The sequence below is a fragment of the Balaenoptera acutorostrata genome, chromosome 18, assembly GCF_949987535.1.
Source record: "Balaenoptera acutorostrata chromosome 18, mBalAcu1.1, whole genome shotgun sequence".
Classification (NCBI taxonomy): Eukaryota; Metazoa; Chordata; class Mammalia; order Artiodactyla; family Balaenopteridae; genus Balaenoptera; species Balaenoptera acutorostrata.
In genome coordinates this window covers 72,005,267-72,014,287 of record NC_080081.1, presented here as the reverse complement: position 1 = coordinate 72,014,287, position 9,021 = coordinate 72,005,267, and the positions used below count along the sequence as shown (strand labels likewise).

The 9,021-nt window shown below is 42.8% G+C and overlaps 1 protein-coding gene across 6 annotated transcripts in view; it reads left to right on the top strand.

Moving 5' to 3' along the window:
* Nucleotides 1–508: 508 nt before the first annotated feature.
* PDS5B (PDS5 cohesin associated factor B) overlaps nt 509–9,021 on the top strand; it is a 201,005-nt gene continuing 192,492 nt past the window's right edge. For all 6 annotated transcript variants that reach the window (XM_057532904.1, XM_057532903.1, XM_057532905.1 and 3 more), the window contains exon 1: nt 509–638. The gene's annotated coding sequence lies outside the window, so the exon portion shown is untranslated. The remainder of the gene's footprint in view (nt 639–9,021) is intronic.

The window sequence follows — 9,021 nt, the reverse complement described above, 5'->3', positions numbered from 1 at the left end:
ATTTTATGGCATTTTGAGGTGACTAGGTCAGAGTTCCCAAGTAAGGAGCAAAGTAGTTAACACCAATTTTATTAACTTCGCACAACATTAGTACTCAGTTTCACTGTTTTAAAAAATTCGCCCCCCCCCCAAAAAATTCCCAACTTTTACCCGTAAGGCTAGAGACATATAACAATTTATGTGGTTTTCGGCAAAAGTCAAGGAAGCGAGAAAGCATTAACAGCTGCCAGTCTCGCCGCCACCGCGGCTACAGCGGCGGCGTGCCCGTGTGGCTGCGTGCGCGAGCGACGGGCGGGGAGGGGCGGAGCGGAGGCGGGCACGCGCCCGCGCACGGGGCGGGGCGGCGGGGAGTCGGGCGGAGGGGTCGGCGGACGCGCGCGCGCGCGCGTGAGACTGTCCGGTCGGCAGGGGGCGCTGCGCACCCACGCGGCGCTCTGCTTGCCCCCGGGTGCTGTCCGCAGCGGTTCGATTGGAGCAGCCGCTGAAGAGCGCTTGGCGCCATTTTGAAGCGGAGAGGAGGAGGAACGGCCGGGCTGGCTGCGGAAGGGGAGGGGGGGGAGGAGGCGATTGGATGCGGCGGCGGCGGCGGATCCCGGAGAACAGCGGAGTGAGAGGAGTAGCGAGTCGGCCACCCGGAGGTAGGAAGCAATTCAGTTAACGGGAAGAAAATGTCTCTTCCCTCTGGTCGCCGCGCTCCATTTTTCAGCGCCCGCCACCGCGGCTGAGTCTGTGGCGGGGCTCAAGCGCCGCCCGCCTGCCAGCCGAGACTCGCCTCCCGGCATCGGGGGCTGCAGCCGCTGGCTGCCTGGCGGCGGTGGGGCCGGGAGGAGTAGGGCGCGGGCCGGGGGCGTGGGCCGGGTTCTGCGGTGGGGGTGGGGAGGGCCCCGCGGCCGGCGCGCTCCCTCCACGCCGCGGGCTCCGCCGCAGCCTCTGGAAATTAAACTTGCCGCCCTGGCCGGGCTGGGGCGCCCGCGGCGTCGAGGGCGGCGGGCGGCGGGCGGTGACCTTGCGCGCGGCCGGGGGTCCGCGCCGGCTGCCCGCCGCCCCGCCGCCCGCGCCCCGCCGCCCCTCCCCCCGCGCCCGGCCGCCCGGCGGCTGTTTCCCGGGCGGCAGGCGGGCGGCGCGGCGCTCCTGTTGAATCCTCCCGCGGGCGGGTTTTCCCCCTTCCGGGCGAGGGGCGGGGAGCGCGGGTCGGGGCTGACCTCGGGGCGGTGTGCGGGCCTCGGCGCCCTCGCCCCCGCCGCTGGGTCACCCGCGCCGCGCTGTCTCCGCTCCGGGCGACGACAACGGGCCGACCGAGTGACATTTTTATCCTGTTACTTGCCAGTCGCGGGAGATAAAGCGCGCCTACCGCGCCTCTTGGAGCTGGTGCTGGAGGCACCCGAGGACCTAGTTGAGGAAGAGTCCAGCACGGGCTGGAGTGGCTTCTCCCGGGCCACCACTGAGTTCTAGCTTTCCTTTCGGAAGCCTGGGAGTCGGAGCGACCATGCAAACGGTGTGCAGCTGTACCGTTGACATTTTCGCAGTCTCTTATCTTAGTGACACCTGAAAAGTTTCTGGTCGAGAGGAAACGCTGTTTGTGGTTTCTTGCTGCTGTTGCCTTTTGGTATATGCGTTAAAGCTACGCTAAGCCGCGGTACAGTTATTCGAGGGAATGAGTCTGAACCCTGAAACGCTGCACCTCGTCGGCTTCAGAGTTTCCTGTTCCTGCGTTCCTTCGCGGCCCGTGTAAACTCGGGGTAGGGTTTGAAAGAGCAGGTCCCTGCCTACTTGACACATGTTTAGGCATCCTAACCAACCCCCGAAAGGGAACCCTATATTTGATTTTGAAGGACGTGCTTTGAACGCTCTTTTCACACTTCTGTTATGAAATGATGGATGGGCAGTACTGTCCTGAACGACCCTACCCAACTCTGTTTGTTAAACCGTTTGGGAGACTTTGGATGTAGCCTTTACTTTCGAAGGTTGGTCTGCGGTCTTGAGTGAGTTTTGAAAGGTCTTTTACTGTCTTCCTAATAACTTCTAAAAATTCAAGTGTGTTTATATATGAGGCGAGCTGTAAATAAGTCATAATTATTTAAAACTTGAATGGCAGTATAGTCATTGTTCTGAACACATGTAGGTGAAGTTCCAAGATAGAGCATTTTCTATACTTACGTAAGCAGTAGTCAAATAAAATAGTTAAAAACAGAAAAATGGTATTAAGCAAAATATCGGCTAGAAAGGACACTTATTTATGCAGTACATATGTCGGAGATGTTAGCACTTTTAGACAATAAGATGAGCATTCCTGTGGTGTGTGCAGGTCAGTTTGTGGAACGATTAATCTGGTATCGTCTGGTGATAGCAGAAAACCTAATTAAAATTTACAGTGATGAATATGTAGGTGACAGTTTCAACATGGAACTTTTTATAGAAAGGTAGATTTATTTTGAAAACAACTGTAAAAAAAAGATTGAGAACATTATTCTTTCAAAATAAATGTACGAATGTATATAGAAAAGGTGCACGTTAGATATTCTTTGATTACTGAAATAGTAATTTTTTTTGTGCCTTTTTTGATGGTTTAAAAAATTATACTCTGGGTTTTGCTTGAACGTGTGAGTATTTTAAATGACAAGGTAGTGTTTGTATTGGCCTTTATTTTTTCTTAAAGTACTTTTGTGCCCTTTCTTATTTTCTCCTTTTTTATTGAGGTTGATTCTCCTTGTATTAACTTTGTTTTTTTACAGTAGCTTTTGTACTCTTCCTGTCACTTTCATTCTTGTCTGGTTATGCCTTTTTCCTCACTTTTCCCAAAAATTAGAGGAGATAACTTGGTGAAGATAGTGATCCTTGTTGTCGTGGAATGTTTTGTACTAAGTGTATTTGACAACTAGTTCTACTGAGCTGGCTGTTGGATAAAAGTTTTAATTTTTAAATTTATTTTAAAATGGTTTGCAACTTTAACGGATACAAAGAGTTATGTTTTGAGGACCAGGCTTTGTCAATAATTTGTTAAGCCTAAAATAAAGTGATATGCTGTATTAGACAGGGCTTGCCCTGGTGAAGACTGAATGGTACCCAAAACTTTGTGTAGAGGGGAATATTTTGGGAGATTGTGTTCTTTCTGCTTCTCCCTCTTGGAGATTAGGATTGTCCTGTGGCTTCCTCAGTGCTACTTTTTTTGATCATGTGTGCCTAGAACTAACAGGAGAGCTCACTGTGATTTGGCTTGGATGACAAGTACTGTATATAATCTATGTTAGAAAAGAATAAATTTGTATTTCCTTTGTTAGTGTTAGAGAGCTATAAGGAAACTTAGATGATCTCCAACTCACTCATTATATGCATGAGAAATTAGGTTCAGATTGTAACTTGATTGATTTATTCAAAGTCACAGTCATATTCTTGTGGTGGAATTGAGGCAGCCCTTCGATCTCCTGGAGGCTTAGAAGCATCCACGTGGTCTGTATTGTTTTATTCAGGACTTAAGCAATATTTAAAATTATTGCCAGGTAGCATATTATTCTGTCTCCTTTCCCCCCTTTTTTTTCATTCATTCAACCAAGAAATAAAGTTTCGAGGTTAACCATCTGTTTCAGAGTCTGGTTTTAATAATTTCTTATTATTCGGTCCACTTTCTCAGGATTCGGTCCACTTAAATTGTCTCAGAAGATAACCTCTTGCATGTCTCTGTCTCCTGGAGTTGCTTGATCTTTCATTGTGTAACAATACTTGACAAGGCATTTATTTATTCTTTGTTAAACTTGTAAGCCAGAGTAATTTGGAAGTTAGTGTTGAACTTTATTTTGTTATAAGATGCATGTGTGCATGAGTGTGTTTTTTTTTTTTTTTTTAACTTTCTTTTTTTTTTTTTTACTTTTAAACTCAATTTGCTACACAAGTCGTTTGCTTCCGGTTACAGTAGGTGTTTGGAGAAAATTGTATTTGGTTTGAGTATTCCTATTTGGAAATGTTAAAAATTCCAAAAATACTTAGTCTAAAAATAAACCCAGTAATTTCTCTGAGAACATATTTACTTTTTAAGCTTATTTAAGAAGCTGCCAAATGGTTCAAAATTGTGCTTCCTTGGCGTGTAGAGGTCAGCTCTTCCTCACACTATACTATCATGAACCACCTGATTATAACCATTTTCCCCAATACTTGAAAAAGGTTTTATAACTCTTTCTCACTAATTAGTTCAAAATTAAGGATAAGTTTGCTGTAATTGTTTCAGTTGATAGGGATGATCATGCTCAGTGAGAAAATCGTGAAGATTAAACTCAGATTAGTTAAATTTAGTTGTTTAAAGTAAATCTTAAAGCCATTACTCTGAGATGTTTAAAAATATCCATGATAGTTATTGTGCTCTAATGATTAGACATCAGTAATAAGCAGTAATTAGAAATACTTGGCTTAGCTATGTAAAACTTATAAGTCAGCTAAGGGGAGTGGAGGAAAGACTGATAAGCAGGAAGCTAATTTGAGGCATCTTTAAAGGACCATGATCTAGAAGTACTCCACTAACTTGCCTCCCTTTGACAGAGATTGCTCTGACCTGATTCAGTTAAAATGAACAAATACTAAGCTTCATATATATACTGTACCATGGATGATGTAATAAACAGGATTGAGACTCTGCCCTATAGAAGTTTTGAGTGGTGGTTTGCCACTTGCACCAAGGTGATGAGAGCTGAGAAAAACCAGAGTAGGATCCCTGCTGTTAAGTGATTCTACAAGGGGCAGGCCTTCCTCCCTCTTCAGTGACAGTTAAGGTTGCTCTTCTTTATGTGGGAGAGCGAAGGAGGGGACATTATGACCACAAGCATTGTCTCTCTCTTGGAGAGAATGGTTAGGGGGCCCAAAAGGAAACACGAGTTTGTGGTTCCCTGGGCAGTGTAGGGATTCTTTTTCTCTTTCATCTCAGAGGTGGTTTTAGAGAAGTAAGGGAAGAGATTTTAAAGAAAAGCCCCAGATATATATCCAAAATGTATTTACAAAATGCATCCCTAAGTAGCTGAAATTCCGTCAGGCAATTTGTTAGCCTTCAGATATTGGGATGGGGGTTGGGGTGTGTATGGAGAGTTGGTAGTGAGAGTAGTTGTTACGGTTGGCGAGAACAGAGTACTTTAAAGAATCGTATATTTTAAGTTAAAAGTTGTACATGTATATGATAAGGAAATTCTTATGGTACAGAAAATAAAAATAAAAGTTACTTTATCTCTTCCCCCTAAAAGGTAATCCACTGTTAACAGTTTTCAGAAAATTTACTTTTCAAAAAATTTATGCAAATAGTATTATACTTACTGCTTTTTTTTGTGATTAAAAACTATATTGTTTACTTTTTTTCTGAAATTTACTTTTTTCTGTAGTTGATGTCACATAGCTCCTCATATTGGCACATATAGATCAACATAATTTAAACAATGATTAGAGTATTATATGCATGTGTCACCATAATTTATTGACTCCTTTTGAGTGGTATGTAGGTTGTAACTACTTACACAAACCGACAGTATATGACTATGACTGTTACATGTTCGCCAACATTGGGCTTTATTAAACTTTATGCCTTTTGCTGATTTGATATGTGAAGTTTGTATCTTGTTTTGGGTTTGCATTTTGTTGATTATGAGGAGGGGAAAACATTTTTGTATGCTTATTGGGCAAAGGTTACTTGCAGCACACACTTTAGATTGAGTAGGTTAAGTTATCTGTGTGCCCCTCCCCCCCATCTAAAATGGTTTGAAGGAGATGGAACTTTTAGAGAGAAATAAGGTTTCAGAGCCCGTGGCACCTTGAGGGGGAGCAGTGCTCTGAATGGGGAGGCTACAGTGCTAGCCTTTGAACAATAACCAGAGGTTAAGTATTGAAAGCCCTTAACTTGGTCTTAATGGAAGATTACATAAAGGCAGGAAGGGAGATTTGAGAGTCAGGGCAAGTAATTTCATATAGGGTCAGCTCTATCTCCTACTGTCTGCTTGTCCTGTCTCACCAGTCCCCCCTTGTGCCCCAACTGTCATTTCGTTTTTATTTATACTGTCATTTGACTTGCTCTTCTTCCCTGGTGGGGTGGCAACCTTGACTTTGATGTTTCAGTTCTTCCAGAGATGAGGGACACTTAGTTTTTATTATAAGGGAAACTGATTTTTCTTCAAACCAAAGGGAGCAGTTCTCATTTTTAACATTCTTTAGATCTATTTTCTGATCTTTAGTAGTCCCTCTTTATAGTTGATATTCTGCTAGTGTCAGGGGCCTTACATGCTGACCTGTGCAGAAGTTGGCATGACTACATGAGCTTTGTTCCTATTTAATCCCTACATGCTGCCCCCACCCCAGCTTCACTTTTTTTTTTTTTTTTTAAATGAAATAAGTTTTTTTTCTTAGTAGGCTTGGGAGGCAATTGGTTTAAAAGGCTCTTGTCTGTTACCCCCTATCCCAACCCGCCCCATGGTAAGTATGTAGAGATGTGTTAATTAGCTTGATTGTGGTGATGTTTTCACAATGCATGCATATATCAAAAGACAAGCTGTATACCTTAAATATCTACATTTTTATACGTCAAAGATGTCTCAGTAAAGCTGGTTAAAAAAAAGTTTTTGTCTCCAGTTATTATGTACACTAGTTAATATCAAATGGCTGGCCCTTTTTCAACTTTACCTTTAGTCTAGGCCAGTGGCTCTCAAATGGGGGTGATTTTGAACACCCCTTCCTTCCCCAGCTCCTTGCCCAAGGACCTTTGGTAATGCCTGGAGACATTTTGGTTGTCACAACTGGGAGTGGGAAGAGTGGTGCTACTGGTATCTAGTGAGTAGAGGCAGGGATGCTGCTAAAGATCCTACGATGTGTAGGGCAGCCCTCCACAACAAAACATTATCTGGCCTAAAATGTCTCTTTTGCCAAGAAACCCTGGATTCAGCAGACCTAGTCCAGGAAGCCCCCAGCTCAGGTGAATTAGGCCTGCCCACCAACTTTGATGATAGCAGTCAAGCAGTAGTAATGTTTCATGTAGTCTTATGCTCAGAATGGAAAGCTTTGAAATACAGATCTTGAGTACTTTTTTCCCCTCCTCTGTCTCTTTGGTCCTTTTCTTTTCAGCGTTTTGCTTTCCTTCTCCTCTACCTTCATGGTGTAACATAATTAGGTCAAGGCTTTGCAGTCCTACGTGGAGTTTGGAAGGTCACTAGCATTGAAGGCTTGAACAGCAGTAGGAACATATTTAGGCATTTAATATGATGCTTGATAAGTGAAGTCCTTTGCTGAGGAAAGCAGAAGAGCATGGCGGTTAAGCATATAGACATAGAGTCAAGACTGCTTGGGTTTTTATCCTGCCTCCATCACTAGCTAGCTTTGTCACCGTGGATAAATTACCTAATCTTGCCAAGCCTCAGTTTCTTAATCTGTGAAGTGGGGAATAATAGCAGGTATCTCATTTTTAAAAGCAGCTTTATTGAGATATAATTCATATTCCATACAGTTCACATATTGAAAGTGTGCAATTCATCAATTTATAGTACATTCGCAGGTGTGTGCAACCATCACCACAATCTGCTCTTAGAATGTTTTTGTCTCTTATAAAAGAAACCCTAAACCCATTAGCGGTCACTTCCAGTCACCCCTTAAATTAGTTTTTGGTATAAGCCAGGCCAAATGCTTCCCTTGGTGACAAGTATGTAAGTACTTAGTAAAAAACTATTATAACTTGGGGCAGGGAGACTCTATTTTGTGGCAGGCCCATTCACAAGACTTTAGAGAAGGCAAATACGGATATTTGTTGAATGGATATTTGCATGCTATACTATGTAAGGAAATTGTGCTCAGAGATATAAAGATGAAAGATACACCTTTATTTAAGAGATCTATATTCAAGTGGGAAGAAAGAGACTGGTATCACAAAATACCAGTTATACCAGTTATAATTGTAAAATAATTATAAAACGAAGCAGAATAAAGTGCTTTCGGGAAGGTGTAAACAACATATTTGAAATTGGAAATTTGTTAAAGGGAGATTAATTACTTAGGTAAGAGTGCAGGAACCATGAAAAACTTCTTAAAGGAGGGACCATTTTGGCCAAGTCTTAGATAAAATATGGGACTCTGGCTCTGTGAAGAGCACTTGAAGAATGCTGTGCTTTTTTGAGGTATTGGTGATATTCCCATCTTTTTTTTTTTTTTTTTTTTTTGCTGCCTCATGTTGCTGCCAAATGGTTGCCTCTGGTAGCTACACCTGCACCCTTTTTAAAAAAAAATTACTTATTTACTTTTTGCCACGCCTCTAGGCTTGAGGGACCTTAGTTCCTGGACCAGGGATCCAACCCGGGCCCTTGGCAGTGAAAGCGCCAAGTCCTAACCACTGGACAGCCGGGGAATTCTCACCCGCACCCTTTTTTGATGTTTCTAATCTGTTGTGAACTTGGGAAGTTATCTAAATGTAAGAAATAAATAAGCTTTTAGTGAGAGCCTGGTGTCTGTGAGAAGAAGGTATGATTATGTGGCCTTATGCTGTCACTTTGAGTTAGTTGCCTTTTTAGTTTTATTCTCTGGGTTAATTGGGTTTGCAGAATAAATAATTCCTAGGTAAATTAGGCTCATATAAAATGTTTTCCTTTTTTTTTTTTCCAAGGCTTCTGCTAACAGCCATATCCCTAATGTGTCTTCTCAATTTCCTATCATCTTTTTCTCATATGCCATCAGACACAACACTTCCAGTACATGTCCAAAACTGAGCTGCCTTCCTCTATCCTTTAACATCTGCACTGGTTAATACAGATTTTTTTTTAAGTTGAATGGCTAGATTTGTCATCAAGTCAGCAACTTGGGTGTCATCTTGACCTCTCTATCTCCTTTACTTCTCAAATCAAATGAGTTACCAAATCCTGTTGATTCTGATACAGTAGTTTCAAAGTTTTTTTTTTTTAACACTATGTGCACAGTAATACTTCAAAAGTAAAAAACCAAAAAGAGAAAAAAAGTCTCTTTTCCATACCCTTCCTCATCTGTATAGTTCCCAGATTCCTACAGTAGTTTACTAGTATTATT